Source organism: Neophocaena asiaeorientalis, unplaced genomic scaffold (genome assembly GCF_003031525.2).
Source record: "Neophocaena asiaeorientalis asiaeorientalis breed wild unplaced genomic scaffold, Neophocaena_asiaeorientalis_V1.1 scaffold418, whole genome shotgun sequence".
Taxonomy (NCBI): domain Eukaryota; kingdom Metazoa; phylum Chordata; class Mammalia; order Artiodactyla; family Phocoenidae; genus Neophocaena; species Neophocaena asiaeorientalis.
Genome location: NW_020175731.1, coordinates 3,326,397 through 3,349,058, shown reverse-complemented (window position 1 = coordinate 3,349,058; position 22,662 = coordinate 3,326,397). Strand labels below are relative to the sequence as shown.

The following is a 22,662-nucleotide window of genomic DNA, read 5'->3' as shown; positions in this document are numbered from 1 at the left end:
CCCAGTATAACCAAAGTATGATCATTGCTACATGTAATCAATAAAAATATTAAGCTATTTTACACTCTTTGTACCGAGTCTTTGAAGCCCTGTGTATTCGGCACAGCACATCTCACTTTGGGCTGGCCATATGTCCCATGCTCAATGGCCACATGTGGCTAGTGACAGTCATACTGGACAGTGCAAGTCTATCCTCACCCCCATGCCCATGTTCCCCTCGTTCGTGACACTTATGTGTCTGAGATGCTCTAAGTAGGCTCTGAGCCTCTTGAGGACAAGGTCTGCATCATTCACCTTGGTATCCTGTGGCCACTCCATCCAGCCACAGGAAAGGAGCTCAGTAGGTGCTTGGCACTGAGCGAATCGCCTGTCCCTGGGCCTTGAGCAAACCCGGTGTGTGGAGATCATGCTGGGGAGGCGACCAGGGCTTCGTGCCCCCAGAGACGCCGAGGCAGCCAACCGTCAAGGCGGGAGGCTTGCTGGGGCCCAGTAGGTCCTTGGTCTGAAGAGGCCATCTCCACTCCAGGCTGAGGCCTGACGTTTCTCCTAAAAAACATCCTTCCAAAAGTCCAAGTGCAAGGACCATGGAAGGGCTGACACTTAGAAAGACACTGGTCATTTACACCTCAACTTAGGTTTCGTTTGTTAGTTTTTCAGAGAGAGTTTTAACGCTGTGTGCGTTCACACACCAAAGCTGTTTTCACAAACGTAGAAAGTCTAACTGTGTATTTCCTCCAGGTCCATCCCAAGAGCATGGGCTGTTTCAGATGTGGATGGAAGTAGGCAGCACCACCAGATTCCAGAGGCATCTGAGGGGCGTCGGTTTCATTAATTGTCCTTCTTAAACTTGCCGTTGTTGTAGGGCACCCAGTCCAGAATCAGCTGCCAGCCGGTGGCCCACACCAGTCCCACGGCGCCCGTGGCGCCCCACACGCCCACCGTGGGAATCCAGATTTTGGCCAGCTCGCGGTAGCGACGGCCCGGGAACCTGCTCAGCGTCACAGTGCTGTCCTAACGTCTCAGCTTCGGTTTATATAATAAGATTCTGTCTTGAGACTGGCGTGTGACAGTGTGGGGAGCGTGGAGAGAGCAGGTACAGGGAATTGGATGCTTGAAAGAACTGGAGAAAGTGAGTCATAGACTCAGAAGGAATGGGGGGAGGGTCGGGGAGGGGACTGCTTAATCCAGACCTCGCCCTTCCTCAGTACATAGCCCACATTTAGCCCTGTTTCCTTCTTCCCTCCCCTCCTCCCTCCTTCCCTCCTTCTTCCAGAGCAGGTGGCACAAGTAGGAGCCCAGTAAAAATGCATTGAATGAAATGGGACTGAAATTGCTGGATGCCATCTTTCGTTCCCTCCCTTATTATATACCTACCGTATTCATTTCCTACGGCTGCCATTAACAGAGGACCACAAACTGGGCGGCTTAAACCACGAAAATGTATCGTTTCCCATTTCTGGAAGCTGCGGGTCCGAAATCAAGGTGTCGGCAGGGTTGGTTCCTTCTGAGAGCCCGAGGAAGAATCTGACATGCACCTTATCTAGCTTCTGGCAGGTTGCTGCTGTCCTTTGGCTTTGTTTGCTTGTAGAAGCATCACCCCAGTCTCTGCCTTTGTTTCCATATGACGTTCTCCCTGTGTGTGTCTGTGTCCAAATCTCTCTGTTTTATAAGGACTCCAAGCGCAGTGGATCAGGGCCCGCCTGCTCTAATAGGAGTTCACCTATGTAACTAATTACATCTATAGTGACCCTCTTTCCAAATAAGTTCACCTTCTGAGGTACCGGGGCTAGGATTTCAACACATGGATTGGGCGGGGGAGGGGTGGCGCAGTGCAACCAGTGACACCTGCTGTGTGTATAGCGCTGTGCTAGATGCTGGGGCACTTAAGACAAGGAAGTCCTTGCCCTCTATTAGTTCATACTCTAGTGGGCAACTCAGGCCAGTAAACTGACCATCACAAAACAAAGTGCTATTCGAGTTTGGCGCTCGATGCTAGAGGAGCGTAGATGGACCAGGAAGTTAGACGAGGCGTGCACACGTGGGAGTGTGTGCACCGTATGTGCTCTTGTGTTTGTGTAGCCTTTGTCACCCTGATTGAGCAAAGACACGGGAGAGGTGACACACAGGACCATCTGGTCCTGCCCTCCCCCGCATAAACACCAGCTAAGGGGAGAGGACGTCCTGCCTCTCGGGGGACTGGAGCACCGTCCCTCCTGGGCGGGCACCCCATCCATGCCCCTCTGGTGATGACTGGCAGCCCACGGATGTGTGAAAACCAGTTTGATGGTAGCTCCTGACTTCTAGAAAAGTCTGCAGCTCCAATGTCTCCAGCTGATGGTCTGCTGTTCAGTATCTACATGACCGTGCCAGAGGACACTGCCAGGTTGGCCCTGCTCCAGCCTTGGCAGGTGCAGAGCTGCTCTGGAAGGAAGCTGGAACGTGCCACAGGGGTGGGACGCCCAGGCAGAGTCCTGCTGCCTAAAATGGCCTGTTGCAATGTTTGCTCCCCTTTGTCTTCTGTCAGGGGTTGAAAGCCACAAAATGGCCAGCACACAGTTCTGGCAGTCATTTGGACTCTTGGAGAAACCGCTCTGCCTGTCTGTTCTATCTCCAGCCTGTGCCCTACAGGATGTCCACAGATACGTCCACAGCTGTAACGGCATCTCGCCAGTGCAGGGCTTGGCTATGGAGAGCTCGGCCAGCTCACTGCTTGTTTGGATCCAGGCCTCACATCCTGTCCCAGTATTTGGGGAAAAGTTCTGAGAGAAAGGGGCATGTCTGAGGCCCTCCCTAGCCGTGGTTAAGAGCACGGGCCTTAGAACCAGCTGGAACCCCAGAGCCACCGCCTGCCAGCTGTGACTTGGGGAAGCTTCTTACCTTCTCTGTGCCTCAGGTTTTTCACCTGTAAAATGAGGATGATACATTACTAGCATCTACCTCATAGGGTTCTTGTGAGGATTAAATTTGAATCCACAGAGTGAGGCCGACATAGGTGTTCGCTGTTTGCTCTTATTGTTATTCAGGGACAAAAGCCAGAAGGTAGGAAATGATGCCGGGGACACATGAGCAAGTTGAAGTTCAGATCACTTGGAAGGCAGGGCTCCGTGAGCTGGCTCATCTTCTGCCTGTTAAAAGGGAACTCCATCTTCTAGAGCAGAGGGTCTCTGTTTTGGCCGCACTTCAGAATCAAAAAAGGAAATTTAGGGCTTCCCTGGTGGCGCAGTGGTTGAGAGTCCGCCTGCCGATGCAGGGGACGCGGGTTCGTGCCCCGGTCCGGGAAGATCCCACATGCCGCGGAGCGGCTGGGTCCGTGAGCCATGGCCGCTGAGCCTGCGCGTCCGGAGCCTATGCTCCGCCATGGGAGAGGCCACAACAGTGACAGGCCCGCGTACCGCAAAAAGAAAAAAAAAAAAAAAGGAAATTTAAAACGTCCACACATTCAACCCCCTAAATCAGAATTTCTGGGGTGTCGGTACTTTTTTAAAAGCTCCCAGTTGATTCCAGTGTGCAACCCAGTTTGAGAACCACTTGCTCTGGCTTTTTCCTACTCAAAGACAGGTCCGGGGACCACCAGCCTTGGCATCACTTAGGAGCTTGTTAGAAATGCCTTGGCTCCCACCCCAGCCTGCTGAATGGAAACCTGCATTTTAACAGGGTCCCAGGTGGTCTGCAGCAGTGTTAACTGGAGAGGGCTCCTGAGAGAACAGTCCGCTCCCTGGGGGCTTCTAGAAGAAGCAGCTGTCCATGTATTAGATGACCAAGCACAGGTGGTACAGAGTCTGCATGGATTTCAGAGACAGAGGCCAAGAAGAGGTCCCTGCCTTTCGTGGAGCCTGGCACGCTGTTGCTTTCTGGAAACTTAGAAAACAGATGCTGTGTTTGTGCTGCATGGGGTGCTTGTCAGGGGCAGGGAGCTTCAGTCCCATGGTGGGCTAGATGGATGGGCAGCCTCTCGGGTCCTCTGGATGCCCCTGAATGTTCATAACTGGCTCAACTTGGAGGAAGAAAGCGTGACTTTGAACGGGGACCCTGGAAGCGAAGGCCACTGTGATGCCTTTGAAAGGCCTCATCCTTTCTGGGTGCTGAGTTCCTGGGGTGAAGGGGAGCTGAGTGAGGAGCTGAGCTGGGCTGCCTTGGTGGCCGCAGTCTGAGTTTGTTCTCCTCGCGGTTTGGGCTGTTCCTGACCACACTTTGTCAGGAAACAGGAAGGAGGCACCCAAGGTAGACCTTCCATGCTCCCCCACCCCACTTCAGCCTTTACCTCCAAATGACATTTTTAGGTGTCACCCTCTCCCATCCCCCCCACCCCAATCCCATCCCCCCACTGCCTCTAAATGCCAGGCGCAGCGGATCTCAAGCAATGAAGTTTAACGGGAAGAGAAGGGAATTCAGAGCCCGAAGTCCTAAGTTGAAATTTCTGCCTCTTTCTGCTTGATCTTGGTCAAGTACCTCAGAGTGGAAAATAATTTATTTAATTTTAGCAGAAGAGGCCACATAGTATAGCAGTTAAAACTGGGGTTCTTGGAATCAGGCTTCCTGGGTTCAGATCCATACTCCCTGGCAGAGTAACCTTGGATCATTTACCTAATCTCTGGGTACCTCAGTTTCTTTATCTGTAAAATGGGGAGAACAGCAGTCCCTACCTCTTTGGCTTGTTATGAAGATTTAATGAGTTGATTTGTGTCAAGTGCCTAGAACAGTAGCTGGAGGCACAGAGTCAAGTATGTTAGTAAATGTTCTTTTTTTACCTTTACATATTTAAAACTTTCCACTGTTCTTTTCAAAAAAAAATTGTAATCACAGTTTGGGTTCTAGTAACTGACTTTTAAGAGAAGCGTCTCTTGCCCAGTGATGTTTATAGTTCCTCACATTCAAACAACCTGTTGTTGCTTTTCAAATGCAGCAGTCCCCATTTTACAGGTGGGGAAACTGAGGCACAGAGAGGCCTACTGGCTTTTAAAGTAACACGTGCAGGGTCATCCGATCCAGTCAGGGAGCTGCAGAGCTACAATTCAGCCTGTTGTTCTTGGGACCAGGCCACCTCTGCCAGCTCAGCTGGCGTAGAGATTCGTTGACTACATGGGTGACCCAAATGCATTTGATTCTCAATTCATTGGTCCTTAAAGTAGTGAGGGAACCCCCTCCTCCCAGTGAGAACTTGTAAATAGGCTGGCTCCTGCCTGCCTTTGGTAGGTGGTGACCACGGCGCTCCAGGCACACCTGGGTGAAGGATGCTGCTTGGTCCTGGGGCCCCTTCTATCCCAGCGGGCAGGATGCGGTAAAGGGGAGAAAGGATGATGGGACACCCTGTGCTGGCCACTCCTGGCTTCTGAGTTTCTCCCAGAAACTCACTCACCCCTCATGAGTCAGAGCATCTTTAAACCAGGAACAAGATTGCTCAGGCCAGAGTTGGTACCTGAAATAGGCAAGTTACAGGAAGTGCTTCTGAGGGTTTAAGAGTTGGAAGATTGCTTCTTTGAGTTCTTCTCTGCCTAGGCACAGTGACCGTCTATAATTGTCTCCTCCATTCATTCTTGTCAGGAGTGGCCTGTTTGCGTTCATCCCCCCGGGTCTGTGTTATGAGCCCAATGGAGACACTGTTTGGCGGCCTCTTGCCATCCTCTTGCCAGAACCCTGACCAAGAATCAGTGTTCAAACAGGAATCAGGGTGATTCCAGGTCTCTTTCCTAATTAGCAGGAAGCACAGAGCCAGTGAAAGCAAACAGGCAGCTTGGTAAGGCCAGGGTAGGGGCTGCCCATTTGGGGAAGGGTTGGCCACACTGATTGGTAGATCCACTGGGCTTCTGTTGTGTCAGTTGGTTCCACAGCCTGGCACAGACCATGGCAGTAGTTGGCAGAGGGAATTATAGGCAGGGGTTAACTCATCCCCAAACCCCTTGATCACTAAGAGTAAAGAAGTAGATAGACTCACACTAAGCCCTTGGTTTTTGCAGATGGAACATTCTGGGTTCTACTTTTCAAGAGCAGCCTGGAAGTCCATTAACAAGGGACACTTGTAGTCTTTCAGAGGAACAAATTTGAATCAGAGGAAGCCAGTCCCTCAGCTCACCAGTGAGCCCAGCCATCCCCTGAGCACAGAAGCTTTGTAATTCTGTAATCATCGTTCCCAAAGAACCTTCATTCTAGGACTGGTGGAGCCACTTGAAAATTTCATCTCATTTGGTAGGGAAATTGCATGCTAACATGACATTTAGAAATGAGGAGGCTGTCTTGGGACCTGTCCCTCAAACGTATTTTGTCACTACATAAACTGGCTCACAAATGGTACCCCCGCTTTCTCCCACATGCTACATTGGGTCTCTCTCATTCATAGGATGGTTAATCTCAGTTTAGCCTCTGGGCCTTGGCTCTCAGTAGGTTTTCTTTCATTTTACAGGACAAGCCGGTGCCTGAAAAGAAATGTGACTTTTGAAAGGAGTTAGCAGATACTGCGGGAGTTCAGAGGCGGCTGATACCCAGTTATTCACGGTCGTGAGGGAAAGGGGTTGAATGAGAAATAGAAATCCACACGTAATCTCCAGACCTTGCGTTAATCAATAGCCTTCTCTTCCACGATGCCTTTAACCTTCTTGGGCTGCTTCGTGGCTCTTTTCAGAACTGAGATCCTGAGTGATCGGCACAAAAGAAATAATTTACCAGCCCCTTTCTTACTGAGGAGCATCTAGAGGAACTGAAATTCTTTTTTTTTTTTTTAATGTATTATTATTACTGTTTTTTTTATTCACTCAGAGTAAAGTGTCGTTTTTCTTGACCAAGTGGCAAAACGAGCTGCTTCTGTGGGTTGGTTTGTTCATTGTTGTCCTATCGGAGACCAGCATATAACACAGTGATTTTCTTTTTTGCTAAAAAGAAAAAAAAAATGATTGGGATTCAGGCCTAGATCGCATGGAAATAAAAACCAGGAGCCAGGAGAAGGAGGGTCAATTGCAATTGATAATTGAGTCTCCCTCCCCGGGATTTTAGGGTGTAACTCAATCCGAGGGGAAGGAATGATAAGTATCATGGTGAGATAAAGCCTGGCCAGAAACAGCCCCTGGCAATGCTACCATTTGTTATCTGATTAACGCACAAGGTACAGTCTTTCTTGAGCCTAAGAAACCCAGCTTGTCTTTATCGGTTGCGGTTGCGCTGTTGTTCCAGTTGAACTTGCGAAATGGCAATGTCCAAACCCACTGCAAACCTTGGGAGGTGGTGGTGCTTCTGATCTCGAGCTCTATGCAGTAGGATCCTGGGGAAGCCCGCAGGCCACAGCCACCAGTTTGGGGGCACCTTACTCACGGCCTAGGGAAAGGATCCATTTGGGGAGTAAAAGCCAAGCCTGACTCAGAGGTGAAGTGTGCAGCCGGAGCTGCTATACCCACTTACGGGAACCAGAGCAACATCTGTTCTTCCTCTCTGGTACTGTCCTTGCCCTTGCCCTTGACCCAGGGTCCTTTAAAACCCAAGGCCTGTAGCCACTTGCCTCCTAAACTGTGGTAGGCAGCATGGCCCCACAGAAGATGTCCACATTCCAATCCCTGGAACCTGTGGCTGTGTTAACCTTACAGGGCAGAAGGGACTTTGCTGGTGTGGTTAAGTGAAGGATTTTCAGATGGGAAGATTATCCTAGATTAGCTGGGTGAGTCCAGGGTAATCACAAGGGTGGTAAGAGGATCCAGAGACTGAGTGGCAGATGGAGATGGGATGCCGATAGAGGCAGAGGTCAGGGTGCTGTGAGGATGGGGCTCCCAGCCAAGGAATGCAAGTGGCCTCCAGAAGCTGGGAAAGGCACGAAAATGGATTCTCCCTTAGAGCCTCTGGGAAAAACTGTCAACACCTTAACTCTAGGACCTGTGACCTCCAGAACTGTAAGAGAATACACTGGTGTTGTCTTAAGCCACGGGTTTTGTGGTGATTGTTACCGCAGCAATAGGAAACTAACACAAAAGCTCCCACCTACGTCCAGGGTCCGAGGGAGGCCTGGGAGACGCTGATGTCAGGAAAGCAGAATCTAGCAGCAGTAGTGTGAGTGTGGAAAGTGGCAGTAACGATGATGAAGGTGCTGTGATGCTGCCCTCTTCAGAGATTGTTTTGAGCATAAAGTGAGGTACCATGAAAATGCCCAATAAATCTAAGTTGTGAACCAGCAACCCTGATTGGCCGAGGCATTGGCTCATCATGGCTCATGGCCCTTCAGGGACAGGCCAAGAAGGTAGAGCCCAGATCCTTTCATTTGTAAGCATCTCTTTTATGACCGTACATACCACCTGAAATCCACATCAGAGCACATTTGTGTTGATGGGTTCCCATAGGTGGGTGTTATACCACTGTGTTTAGTCAATATATTTAAAAAAAAAAAAAAAAAAAGAACTGAATACATATTGGGAGTTTGTGTTGTATTTGTCACAATTTTCCTTCACAATTATATAATACTTCCAGTGTTCTCTAAGTACCTTCCCCAGGGGCTAGCTTCACTGAAACTCACAATTCTTTGAGGGTCGGCAGGGTAGGTATCATCTCCCATGTTGTAGATGCCAAGAGAAGGAAGCTCCAAAGGCAAGATCTTAATACACGACTGAGATGAGGCTAAACTTGAACATCTAGCCCAGAGAGGGGAGCGGATCATGCTGGTTAAGAGCAGACAGTCCTGCCAGTCGCTAGCTGGGTGACCTGAGGCAAATTACTTGGCCTCTCTGTGCTTCAGTTTCCTATCCGTCGGTATAGGGATGATCATAGTACATACCTCATAGGTTTGTTGTGAGGTCTAAGCGATCATAAAGCCATAAAATGCTTAGAGTAATTCCAGGCACATAGTAGGGTGTGTGATTGTGTCTCAACGGCCGTAGCACCAGCTACACAACCATAGCCAGAGTCAGCCGACTACACATTTCAGTGCTCAATTTCCATGACTGCCCACATACTACAAGCCAAAAGCATCCCAAACCATCCCATTCTGCTTGAACATTCCAAAGTGCTAAATTAAGTTGGTGCCTTAAGCTCTAGACCAGAGGTCCATGAACGTTTTCCAGACAGTCAGAATTTTAGGTCTCTGTTGCAGTGACTCAACTCCGCCCTTGTAGTCTGAACGCAGCTGTTGACAACATGTAAATGGATGGACACGGCTGGATTTGGTCCACAGGCGACCTCTGCTTTAGACAAGGCTGAGAGCCAGAAATCCCAGATTCAAGTCCCAGCCTTCCCACCATACAAGGGTGTTCTGTAGCAAGTCATGAAGACTCCAGGACTCAGATCCTTCACCTCTAAAAATAGGAAGCACAGTGGTGATTCTTTCAGGAGAATGGTGAGCCGACGAGAGCGTTTGTAAACTGTAGAGGACTGAGCCTAATTTGGTTGTCAGTATTTTGTTGCTGATGTACAGTTGTGGTCCAGGCCACCTGTGGTGGATGAAGCATGCACGTGCACTTGGTAGAAAATGTTGGGTGTTGGCCGACCAGCTCTCCGGTCTGCAAATGCATGATGAAATCAGGAAAGGGCTATTTGATTTCAGTTACGTTCATCTTTTGGGATATGAGAGTAGCACCAGCCTCTCAAAGCCTCCCTTTCCTGCCGTGAGATATTTCTCAAGAAACAATGCTTTCATTTTAGCCCCAATTGATCTCCATTCTGGAAATTGCAAATGAGCAAAATGACCGTGATGAATGGGGGGCTCGGGAAAAACACAAGGCTCCGGCTCAGTGTCTCAGGCTGGAGAAGGGAAACCTGGAGGCTTTATCGGGGGAAGATGGGTGGCAAGTGAATTGCCGAGCTGAATTACAGGACGGTTGGTGAATAAATGCACTGTGCTGAGCAATGATGCATCTCGTTAAGACGCCCTCAGTTTTGGCCCCAATACTACGGGAATTGTCGGAGCGATTACGTGCAAACCTCAATTTTGAGGTTTGAAAAGCGGTCAGCGCATAATTGGCAGGAGAAGAAAAAGAAGGGAGATGGTTCGAAACAATAGGTATGAAATGGCTGTTGCAGCAAAGAAGACAGGGATGTAAAGAGGCACGTTGATCACTCAGGACTCAGTGTGTGTGGTCTCAGGGTCACACTCGGGCCACGTGGACCATGCGTTTGGTGCCCTTAACAGGCCTTCGGGGAATCAAAGCGGTTTGCTCTGTAGAAAGTTTCAAGTGCACTGGGGACACGTTTATTGAATGAATGAATGACTGGTGCTGGCTACATGATTGTCAGATAAGCGAGTGAAGGAGGGAAGGAATGAATGAACAAATTTATAAACCAATACTTCACATAAAATGAAATGATAATAGTACCTACCATTGTATGACTGGTGGGAGAATTAAATGGGAGAATGCGTCTGAACCTGCAGCACAGTGCCTGGCAGTAGCAGGCACTCAGTTTCAGCTGGTTCTGTTGTCATGTTTCCGGACAGCCATAAAAAGATGCCACAGGCTGGGTGGCTTAAACAACAGACATTTATTTCTCAGTTCTGGAAGTCCAGGGTTAAGGTGCAGGCAAGGTTGACGTCTGGTGAGGTCTCTCTTCCTGCCATGCAGACAGCCACCTACGTGCTATGTCCCCATGTGGCCTCTTCTCAGAGAGATCTCTGGGGTCTCTTCCTCTTCTTCTAAGGACACCAATCCTGTTGGATTAGGGTCCCACCCTTATGACCTCATTTAAAATTAATTATCTCCTTAAAAGCCCTGTCTCCAATTATAGTCCCGCTGGGTGGGGGGAGTTAGGGCTTCAACATGAATTTAGGGAGGGCACAGTTCTATAACACTCAGTAAAGAATCAAACCTTGCTTTTAAAAGCCTAACCTTGTCACTAAGCAGCTACACTGGAATAATCTTTTCCTGGGAAGAGAAACTGGAAATGTCCCAATGTTCTGGAAAATTGAGTGGATTTCCCACAGCGTATGTCCTTCCACATGGGGGTGTCTGTCTCGTGCTCTTCAAAGACCCCAGCAGTCATCCTTTTACTCCCCACTGTTAGACAAATGGGCAACTCACTCATGCTTTTTTTTTTTCCTTAAAAAAAGCGAAAGACCTGACCCTCTCTAAGGCTTCTGTAAAACACGTGCTCTGGGAGAGGAAGTCAACCTCATGAACCCACTATTCTGTGTTAGAGAGAGCGCTAACTAGATCTCATTTCTTTTTCTATTTTCGTTTTCGTCTCCAAATCTGCCTGGAAGACAGCGAAAGCTCATTAATTTGAACCCTGCTCATTTAGAATATGTTACATTTCCTCCAAGTTCACCGTGAAGTAGGAATTTGTGAAGCAAATTAATTGTGTGAACATAATTAGAAAAGAGGAGTCGTGTAGAGCTGGGAGGCACCTGGAGGTGATCCAGTCCTTTTTCCCTTGGTGGCTTTTTCTTTTCAGATGAAGGAATTGAGGCCCAGCAGGCAGACCTGGCTCCTCCAAGCTCACACAGTGGGACCGTTTCCCTTCCTTTAGGCCCCCAGCCTAATTCACGGAGTCTTGTTTGTTTGTAAAAGACACAGGCGCTTTACCACTATGGGTTCCTTTTACTATATGGATTTCACATATTGAAAGTACATTTAAAAAAATATTCTGCATTTCAAGTTTTCCACTAATTATGACTGGCCTTCTCCCAAGTTAGCTTGAGCTATTTTGGTGAGGTTTTATAGTTATTTAATAAGAAAAGGCTTTTTAAAAACCTCATAAAACCTTCTGTACCATTCATTCTAACCAACACTCCCTCTTACAATTATGTCACTAACAACTTCTCTTTAAAAGGCCAGAACTTTTGTCTATTCATGTTAACCTTAAAAGCAGCATTCACCGAACCCCTGAGAAACAAGAAGTGTAATACTTTATAGGATTGGGGCAGAGCAAATGAAATAATGCACGTGAAAGGGTTCTGTACATTTGGGAAGCATATACAAATGCTTTATGTTTTCCTTTATTGCCGTCTCTGGTCTGGGCAGCGCCCCAAAGAATGGTCGAAATACGTTTGTGGATGTAAAGGCGGAATTTCTGTGGAGAGTCCCCAGGGAATGGGCTGTTTTTCCATGGGATTTAAACAAATAAATGACATGCCTATTTATTAATTTAAATCAAACTGTAACTGCCACAAGGCCTGGAATGTTCTCACCAGCACATCAGCACATCCTCTCCCTGGAGTCAGACCAATTAGGGCACCAGACAGCAATCAACAGATTATTTAGTGAGCCCAGGTTCAGAGTACCGGTGAGGTGGACAAAATTACAATATGTTCCTTAGCCTTGGGACTTGAGGAATTCTCTGCACAGCCATGGTCAACAAGAGTGGGGCACTCCCAGTATTTGGGGGAGCTTCTGAATCTCTCCTTCTTGGGTATTTAATGCATCTTTAACTCCATTTTGGGGATTGTGGAAGATGAAGGGTTATTCCCTTATTCGTAAGGCCAGTTCTGTGCTTGGTAGGATGAGGGTGATGGTGGTGATGATGATATAGCGGCGGTGGTGGTGGTAATAGCAGCAGCAGTAGTAGTTGTTGTTAACATTTCTTGCACGCTCACTCTGTGTGCCAGGCACTGTTCTGGTGCTTTGCACACATTATTTGAATCATCACAACCCTGTAATGTAGAAAGTCGGTTTGACAGATGATGATGACAAGGCTCAGAGAGGTTAAGAACTTGCCTTAGGTCACACAGCTGGCAGGTGACAGCAATGAGAAGTTAACCCTGGCCGTCTCGTGCCCTTTCACTGCCTCCTGGCTTAGTGCTCTGTCTCCACCTGCCCAGGACACACGCTGCTCCCATACGGTGACTCAGAGGCCCAGGAGCAGTGTGTGTCAGGGCCCCGACATTAAGCCTGAGGTCAGGATACAGCAGTTCTCTTGCTTAATCCCAAATGTCCTATTTCTCCTGTGTTTCCTTTAGGGGGCCTTATCTTCAGTTGACGAGCTCTGACAGGTGGCCCCTCACCTCACGGAGCCCACTGACCACACGAGCCTAGACTGTCTCTTTAGGGTTCAGTTTTTTGCGTTCAAGAAAAGACAAAGGGCAAAAGAGTTCTGTTTTCAGCTGCCAGGGTCCCAGCGTGGGCCTCTCAAAGCTTGCTGAATTTGGAAGCATTTCTGGTTTCCTTCTCAGAAAGCAGTAATTTGACTTTGGGCCACCGGTGCTCAGTGAAATGAGCCCGTTATCGAGGGTAATGTGGTGTTGAGTTCCTCTGATGGAAGAGGGTCAGCACCAGATATAATGAGTAGCACCGTTTCAGCTGAGCTGGCTTCTCCCTCCCTCTTCGGCCTCATCTGGGGCCCCTCTTTCCCTTCCCATCATTACGGGACCTGGTTCAGTTCCTCTGTTGCACTTGCTTTCCCGTGCCAGCAGGCCTTTGTACATGCTGTTCCCACTGCCTAGGAAGCTTTCTCCTCTCCTCACCTCTACTTGGTTAACTCCTGCTCGGCCCTAGGACCTGTTACGTGTTCCCCTAGCTCCTTTACTTCTCCTTTTAAGCCCTTTACCTATTGTAATTATTTTATTTTATTTTTGTTACTTAAGTGCTGTCTTCCCCATTGGATGCTAAGGTCCGTGCTGGCTGCCTCTGTACCTGCTTTATGGCTAACGTAGTTCCTGAAACATGGTGGCCACTGGGTAGATGGGGTGAGAATGGGGTGCCCCAAGCTTCAAAGAGCTGGGTCTTCTGGTCAGTCTGTACAGTAACTCCTTTTCCATCCATTCGGGGTCTCAGGTCTAGAATGGCCAATAGAAAAGTGGTTAAGATGAACTCTAGACCCAGGCTGTCTGGGTTTGTATCCCAGCCTTGCCTCTTACTAGCTATATTTTTCTATTGCCGTGTAACAAATTACCACCAAGTTAGCATTTTACAGCAACACACATTTATTATCCCAGTTTCCATGGTACAGGAGTCTGGGCAGGCTCAGCTGGATGCTCTGCTCAGGGTCTCACCAGGCTGCAATCCAGGTGTTGGCCAGGGCTACAGTCCATGTGAGGGTCAGGTCCCCTTCCAAGCTCTCGTGGTTTTTGGCAGAATTCATTTTCTTTTAGCTATAGAAATCACAGCAGCTTTGTTTTTCTAGGCCAGCAGGAGAGTCTCTCTGAGTTTAGAGAAAGTCTAAGCCCTCTTTAGAATGCTCAAAGAGGATGGGGCCTGATAAGGTCAGGCCCGTCCAGCATCACTTCCTTTTAGATTAACACACAGTCAACTGATTAAGGACCTTAACATCTGCAAAATCCCTTTGCCTTGTAATGTAACATAATCATGGAAGTGATATCGTATTCCCAGGTCCTTTCTGTGCTCAAGGGGAGAGGATTATACAGGGCATCTATATCGGGGGGCCAGAAATCACAGGGACCATCTTAGAACTCTGTTAGTCTAGCTGTGTGGCCTTGAGTAGGTTGCTTAACCTCTCCGTGCCACTCTTGCATCATCTGTAAAGTAGGAATAAGGGTAGCACCCACTTCATAGGGCTTGTTATGAAGATTAAATGAGTTAATTTATGTTAAACGCTTAAAGCGATTCCTGGCAGGTGGTGAGTATTCAGTAAATGTTAGCCGTTACAGCCATAAAGATGATGGTAATCCTCAACCAAGCCAGTGGGATCCAAGGTTAAAAATCCAACCCACCAACTGGCTGGAAAAGGAAACCTGAGAAGCCAGGCCGAAGGCGAAAGAAGAGACTGGAGACTGTCAATGAGCTTGGTAAATAGGCCATGCTAAAATGAAAGCTGACAGCTTCCATGCCACGGGGCGAACATGGGTGAAGCAGATGGAAAGCTATATCAAATTACTAAAGCAAATTGGATATAAGTGGGTGCACGTGCCCCCCATTTTAGTTCCTTTCATTAAAGCATCTCTTCTCAAGACAAAGAGTAATGCTATCTCTCCAGAAAGCTTAAAATCCCTTACATCAGGAATTTTTTAAAAAAAAGGTTTTTTTAAGTCTTTATTGAATTTGTTACAATATTGCTTCTGTTTTATGTTTTGGTTTTTTTCTTTTTTTTTTGGCTGTGAGGCACGTGGGATCTTAGCTCCCCGACCAGGGATCGAACACGCACCCCCTGCATTGGAAGGTGAAGTCTTAACCCCTGGACCACCAGGGAAGTCCCTACATCAGGCATTTAATCAAGGCTGACACCCCGAATGTGAATAGATGAACAAAACTGGATATTTGGGCAACTTCTGTAGGCAGCTGCACCCCCAAATTTAGGTTTGACCTCAAGGAAGGCTTTCTCCTGAAACAGGATCCCAGTTGGTTCCGTTTAAAAATAAGGGTCCCGGGCTTCCCTGGTGGCGCAGTGGTTGAGAATCTGCCTGCCAATGCAGGGGACATGGGTTCGAGCCCTGGTCTGGGAGGATCCCACACGCCGCGGAGCAACTAGGCCCGTGAGCCACAACTACCGAGCCTGCGCGTCTGGAGCCTGTGCTCCGCAACAGGAGAGGCCGCGCTAGTGAGAGGCCCGCGCACCGCAATGAAGAGTGGCCCCCGCTTGCCACAACTGGAGAAAGCCCTCGCACAGAAACGAAGGCCCAACACAGCAAAAATAAATAAATAAACTCCTACCCCCAACATCAAAAAAAAAAAAAAAAAAAATAAGGGTCCCTCGTCACCCTGGTGAGACCTACCACCACATGAACCGGTATTGTGAGATGGGGCTGGAGGGAGGCTGCTGTGGAAACCTGCTCTGTGATGCATGCGTTTTGCTGGGGAACGTTAAGAATTGATTTGTTGCTCCATCTGGGATGCTGTTAACCAAATGTGGGCAGACGCAGCGAGGTGAGTCAATGAAACAAGTTCACGGTGGCATATTTACGCATAGCGGCGGGCAGGGAGAGGAAGATGATGCAGCATCTGTCCTTCGAAGGACGTCACTTCATTGAAATCCCTCTCAGTTGGATCACCCAGGGCAAGTCATTCACTCTCTTTAGATCGTGTACTTTAAATCTGATAATTCAACTCAAGTACTATTGACGGTGGTGGTGGATACCTCTGGCACTCTGCCCACACTCCCTCGCATCCCCTTATGGTTTCTGGGCACCCATCCTGCAGCTTCTACATGCTTTGTTTGTTTCTTTTTTTTAAAAAAAAAATTATTTATTTATTGATTTTTGGCTGTGTTGGGTCTTCGTTGCTGCGCGTGGACTTTCTCTAGTTGCGTCGAGTGGGGTCTACTCTTCGTTGCGGTGAGCGGGCTTCTCATTGCAGTGGCTTCTCTTGTTGCGGAGCATGGGCTCTAGGCACGCTGGCTTCAGTAGTTGTGGCACATGGGCTCAGTAGTTGTGGCTCGTGGGCTCTAAAGCGCAGGCTCAGTAGCTGTGGCTTGTGTGCTTACTCGCTCCACGGCATGTGGGATCTTCCTGGACCAGGGCTCGAACCCGTGTCCCCTGCATTGGCAGGCGGATTCTTAACCACTGTGCCACCGGGGAAGTCCCTACGTGCTTTGTTTCTAATGGCTGCACCTGCGACTTGCTTCTGAGGCTGCATTTGGGCTCCTGGAGTTTCTTCTTCCTATGCACAGAGACAGGGAAGAATCCAGGATTTACCTCTTCCTGGGCAGCCCTTAGCCCGGCTCCATCATCCCAAGGTGGGACAAACTCAGAAGAGTGAAGTTATGCTGCTGAGGTCCCCATGGGATCCAGTTGAAGACTGGCATTAAGCCTGAAATTACATCCTTGCTGGGCTTCTTCACTCCCCTATCCTACTCCCAGGACCGGCAACATAATTTGCAGGGCTCCTTGTTCAAATATTATTAAAAATCAAGATCTCAGGATGGTGACAGCAGAACGTTACACCCAGCGTGAGACCCTTGTGATTGGCAGGCCCTGTGTGACTTCACAGGTAACACACCTGCGTAGCTGGCCCTGCCTGTTCCTTCCACTTTGCTGGGAGCATCCCTTATTAAGTCACTTGCACATGAATTCTTGTCTTGTGCTCTGCTCTGGATGGATTCTAAGATGAATATGGCACCAAGCCTTCCCTTGAGGAGCCGGGGGAAGACAAATGAAGGCACAGATCATTATATCACACATCAGACCATGAGGCAAAGCCCGATCCTGGAGGTACCCGCAGTGAGCAATGTGGGAAGCAAAATGCTGTCTGTGAGTTCATGAGGGCTCCTGGGTCCAGGCCAGGATTCTTTCATCTGCCCTGGAAACATGCTGTGTGCCCCAAATGCTGGACAGATAGAATTGGGGTTGATGGTGTGGGAGAGGGGATACGAGATGACTTCAGAAAGGAGGCACAGCGTGAGCGGTGGTGTAGAAGTGGGACCTCTGTTTACTGAGCAGGGGCCTACTGTGTCTGTGTGCTCAGTGCAGAAGGTTTGAATTTAAAATGACCCAATCCCTGCCCCCAAGTTGCTCCTGAGAAATGCTTACAATCAGCTCAAGTTGAATTCTGTGCAAGGGAAGTGCTAAGCTGAAGTGGGCGAGAGGAAGTACTAGATATGAGAAGGAGTCTGGTCTTCCAAGAAATTACCATTAGGCATTATGAGTCCTAGAGATTCACATCAAAGAAAACATTCCCTAACTGTGAAATCTCGGAAATTGACAAGCTGTTGGGATTCACTTAGGGGGAGATGAGGGGAAGCCTCTGGAAACTACTCCATGTAATTGGTTGCCTAGTCCACTCAGTTTGGTTCCCTAAGTCTAACTCATCAGTTTGCTCAGATTGAAAGTGTTAAATCCTCTTCCAAGTTTGTTGAACTCTTACTTGAAATGACTCCAGGTCCCTGAGTTGCCCTTCAGCTGCACCCCAACCTGGGCTGGTGATGGTGCTCTGCAGGCAACACCCACTCTTTCCTGCTCCTCTCCAGGGAGCCCACAAACACCCTACCAGTTTCCCAGAACACTGAAGCAATTGTTGAAATGAAGGAGTCTCCGCCACCGAAGCCGGGAAATGCACGCACTGGCTGTGGTCCTCCCAGGGAGGGCGGGAAGGGGAAGTGGTGTTGAAATGCCCGTGGTTCTGTGGGGCCCTGGGAAATCCTTTTCTTTATCATCGACTTTGTCAGACTGAGGCCATCCCTCATTTTTCACAGCATGCCTACAGGCAGGGCGAATGATAGCTCTTCCACTGGGAATAAGGGCATAAAAGCCATGGGGCTTTGCCAGGAAGTGGAGGTGGGGACTTCTGCTTTATGTTGTGCTGTCTTTCTAATACTTGAAATATGTCGCTGCTCCGATGTGAGCACCCAGGGACACGGCTCATGACTCTTCCTTGGCAAATGTCCCGTTTGGGGCAGTAATTCACAATTTCTTCACTGCCTTCTATTAAGCAATTAAAGGAAGGCACAGATGATTCTTATGGATATATGTAATCAGGTGGTTTTTAATTACTTAGTGGTGCTGGGAGAGGGAGAGAACAGTGAGGGGAAGAGCCTGACAGTTTCCTCTCTTCCTCTGCTGTTTTAATTTGGATTTATTTTTTTTCCCGAGGCTTCAAAAGCATCTTTGAATGTGGCTGTGCACAGTGGGGCCCCTGCCAGCCTCAGGCCACATCTTAGGGTCCTATTTCCCAGGAGGTTTCTTCTAACCCTTCTGACACTCCAGCTTCTCCTGTCACCTGTTGCCTCTGCCTGTAGCATCCTCCACAGTCTCAGATCCACTTACTGTGGCTTCCTCAGGAAAGCTTTCTCTGGTGCCCCCAACTAGCTTAGGTCCCCTCATCGTAGGCTCTCACTATGCCCTTTGCTTTTCTTTTATAGCACTTCATTCATTCAACAAATCTTTACTGAATACCTACTATGTGGCAGGCTCTGTTCTAGGCACTAGTGACAGATCAGTGAACAAAAAACAGACACAAACCCCTGTCCTCATGGAGCTTGTATATTCTAAATTCGTTGAGATTGTGATGATGAATATTTATTCGGCAGTTAGTTTATTGACGTGTCTTCCCCACTAGCCTGGAAGCTCCATGAGGACCGAGCCATATCTGCCTTAACCAGAGTCCTCATCCTGCCAAGGGCCATGGAGACATGCAGTAGGACCTCAGGGAACGCAAGGCGGCTTGTGATCTGATGGCTGCCCTTTGGTCATCTCGGCTCCCCGAGGTGGTGGTGTCTTCCCTTGGAATCCAGACATCATCGTGTGGAATTAGCTTCTCTGGAGTGGATTCCAGCCCATGAGAGGGAATGTAAGGGAAGAGGAGTCAGCTCAGTCATGGGTCTTCCGGAACCCCGGGGGTCTCCTCTCTCCGTCCTCTGTGATGCACCCCACAAATCTTGCACCATTTTGAAATCTCTATTTAGCTTCTGTGTAGTTGTGCAACTTTTCGGGGACCACTGAATTTTATGGCAGATCTGTATTTGCTGGGTGATCATGACGGACCCTTTAGTTGCCCCAAGGCCACCTCATTCAGGTGTCGCGAGACCCCTCGTGTTTTGGAGTTGGTTGGGCAATGTCTGTTTCAGCACCTTTGGTTTGAACCCACGCCTGGCTGCTTCCTTCTGATCTGTCTTCACTTCAGGCATTAACCTCCTAAAAGCCCACCCGGAAACTTCCACTGGAAAATGGATCATCCCCTTCCTCAACAAGATGTGTTTGCTCCATTTATCTCATGGGTCGGTTTATGTGACCACGTGTTCACTATGCAGTCATTCATAACGTAAGGGAAGGGGCAGGGCCAGGACGGGACAGAGGCACGCAAGGCTCCTGGGTTGCAAAAGGTCAGGCAGCTGGGCAAGTGCAGGACAAGTGCAGGTGCACAGATCTAGCCCTGGGAGGGAGAGTAGGAGGGTATGTGGGTGTGAATGAAGGCATGAAGGCCCTTGTCTCTGGTGCAGCAGTGGAAGTGAAATCCTGCCTGGTCTCTATAGCTAACTCCACCCACTTGTAGATTTCACTGATCACAAAAGCCTTTCATTAGGTGATCCCAACGCCAGATGTGAGCGCAGGGTAACACATCGAGGGGCCTTAACACAGCCTTTCCTGATCCCCCCCACCATGTCTGTGCTTTGTATGTTGCAAAAGCCTGTGAAAGACAGTGTAAAGAAGGGAGAGGGCCAGAATCTCCACCTTTTCAGGAATAAAAAGTACATATTTCCTCTTAAATGCTCATTTACAGGCCCCTTCCATCGCAAATGCTACCTGGTCACCTGGCGGCACGTGTCCAAGGCTTCTAATCTTTTAATACATGCCTAGACTCTTAAAAGGACTGTAATTGCCAGTTGTCTTACAAGCAATCATCTCATCACAGGGTGGTTTGGGAGGAGAGTTCAGGAGGCAAAAAACGGCACGAACACCTGGCAAATCCAATTCAGCTGGATAATGTCTTTGAACCAGACAAAAAGTGACTGCGTTGACAGCTCCGCGTTTCCAGACATTTGGTGGGTTGATATAGCCATAGGAAACGTCTATGGCCCCATCTGCTCTAGCAGACCTTATCTGAGTGTTATGAATCCCATTTCTCGCTTCTAATGGGGAAGAGTTCATCAGTGCGGCTTTCATCTGAAGAAGTGATGTAGGGAGCCCAGTGGTTGCACATGTGGGGTCATGGCTCAGTAATCACTAGTGGAGAAGCAACTGCTGCTGGTCAAGTCTTCTGTGTTCAACAGATCCCAGCAGGCTAACACGTGACACAGCCTGGGCGAGCATCATTCCCATTTGGCCCCGTGGTGGTTTTCATTCCAGGCAGGTTGGGCTGGACCAAGTATAATTTAATAACTGATAGTAATATAGCTAATGCTGACTGTGGGTTATGTGCTAAGAGCTTTACATGAAGTTCTATTATGGATTGTAACCGTGATCACTCCCATTTTACAGATGTAGTCACTGAGATCGAGGGAGCTTGGTGACTGATCTCGGGTTGTACAAGAGAGCATTGGTGGAGTCGGTATCCAAATCCAGGTCGTCGGCCATCCTATATCCTCATCTTTGTGTTGTTCAGTGTTCTCAGTGTTGACTTCTCCACCCAATCCTGCCACCTTCTTCTTTAACCAGACTGAGTTTCTCTCTGGCTCAAATAAACATCACGGGCCACCCCTTCCTTTCCAGAGGACAGTGGAGGCCTGGAGAGTGGAGACCAAACCAGAGAAACACCCTGGGTCTTAGTCCTTTGCACAATTCTGTACGTTTGTTCTCTGTGTTCTCTCTGCCAGCTTGACGTGCTCCTCTAAAAGTCCTTGGCCCTTTGGGCATGCTCCAGTATTCTCCATCTCTGTGGCACCTTTTATGACCAATTCGGGTAAAGAGGCAAGAAGGAGCACCCTCTTTGCTTCTCTAACCCTTGTTTTGTGTGTGTGTGTGTGCCATTTATTTAATTAGTGGCATTGTATAAGAATCTGAACCTGAATCTTGGCTCTGCCACTTACCAGCTGTGTGACCTTGGGCAAGTTACTTAACCTCTCTGTGCTTCAGTTTCTTCATCTGTAGAATGATGGTGATATTAGCAGTAGGTGTGGAGTGAAGGTGAACCATATGCCTGGATTTGAACTACCATACTCCCTAATGGAGGTGGGATGGGAAAGGGTGATCAGCACCCAGTGGCTGCTCAAATTACCAGCACCTTGGGGCGGGGGGCGGTTGGAATTGGGTGGAGCATGGTGTGAAGTTGGGGTTGGGGTGACATAGAAAACCACCTGACACATCTGCCAGGAATCCCCTTCTATTGGCCTGGCCAGTTTGCAGAGAAAGAGCTGTAGGAATTTGTCCCCAACTTCTCTTCCTGTATTACTGTGATGGAAATCTCCACTGAATATGTGAGGGAAGAGTTTCTTTATCTGCACAGGTCCAGGTCCTGCAATTCCTTTTGTTCCCTGTAACATTATTTTCTTTAGTTTTCAGCTTTTTTCCTCCCTTCTTTCTAAAACCAGAAAGGTATCAGCAGTCTTCAAAGAGTGGTGGCTTTGAGCTTAGCAGATCTCAAATATCAACGGCAGGCACAGATCCAAAGAGCTGTGTACATGCCTTTTCTCCTGGCACTGAAGCTGAGCATGTCTTTTCTAGAAATGTCAGTCTGGGAGTGGAAAGCTTGAAAATGTCAGTGTAAAGTGCATTTCCTGGTCTTGTTACTCTAGATGCTCCTTGGCTTCGTGACTTTCAGGGACTGGGGTTCTCAGAGCTACATCTGGCTTCCCATGACCTTTGTAGGAATTTTATGCCATCCTGGGGTCACTGGGACATGTGGCAGTAACTTCTGACTTTTGCACTTTGAGATACAGGTTTGGAGTCCCATATCCTATATCGCCATTTTTGGTATCAGTTGACACGGTTTGGACTGTAGTAGGATATACTTGTATGTTACAGTTTGAAAATTAATATGACAAAATATTTTAAAGCAGCTGGTCACAGCACAGAGATTGAATATTCATAGCATTATTCATAAAGGCTTTAAACTGGACACAATGCAAATGCCTACAAACGTGTGAATGGATATATAAAATGTGGTATATCCACGCAATGGAGTACTACTTGGCAATTAAAAAGGAGCGAGTACTGATATAAGCAATAACAAGGATGAATCTCAACAACATATGCCTAGTGAAGGAAGCTGGACTCAAAAGACTACAGACTGTCTAATTCCGTTTATACGAAATTCTAGAAAAAGCAAAGCTATGGTGATAGCAGATCAGGTGTTGCTTGGGGCTGGGGTGGGGCAATGATTGATTGCAAGGGGCAGGAGGGAACTCTCTGGAGGTGATGGGAGGATTTTAAAATTTGGATGTGGTTGTCCTTGCAGTTTTTAATGTAATTTTCTGAAATTCAATTCAATTCAATTCACTGAAACA

At 48.3% G+C, this 22,662-nt stretch overlaps 1 protein-coding gene and 1 pseudogene across 10 annotated transcripts in view; one reads left to right on the top strand and one right to left on the bottom strand.

Moving 5' to 3' along the window:
• CHST11 (carbohydrate sulfotransferase 11) overlaps window positions 1-22,662 on the top strand; it is a 280,883-nt gene that overhangs the window by 137,871 nt on the left and 120,350 nt on the right. The window lies entirely within an intron of this gene.
• On the bottom strand, window positions 357-1,383 carry LOC112391019 (cytochrome b-c1 complex subunit 10 pseudogene; annotated as a pseudogene).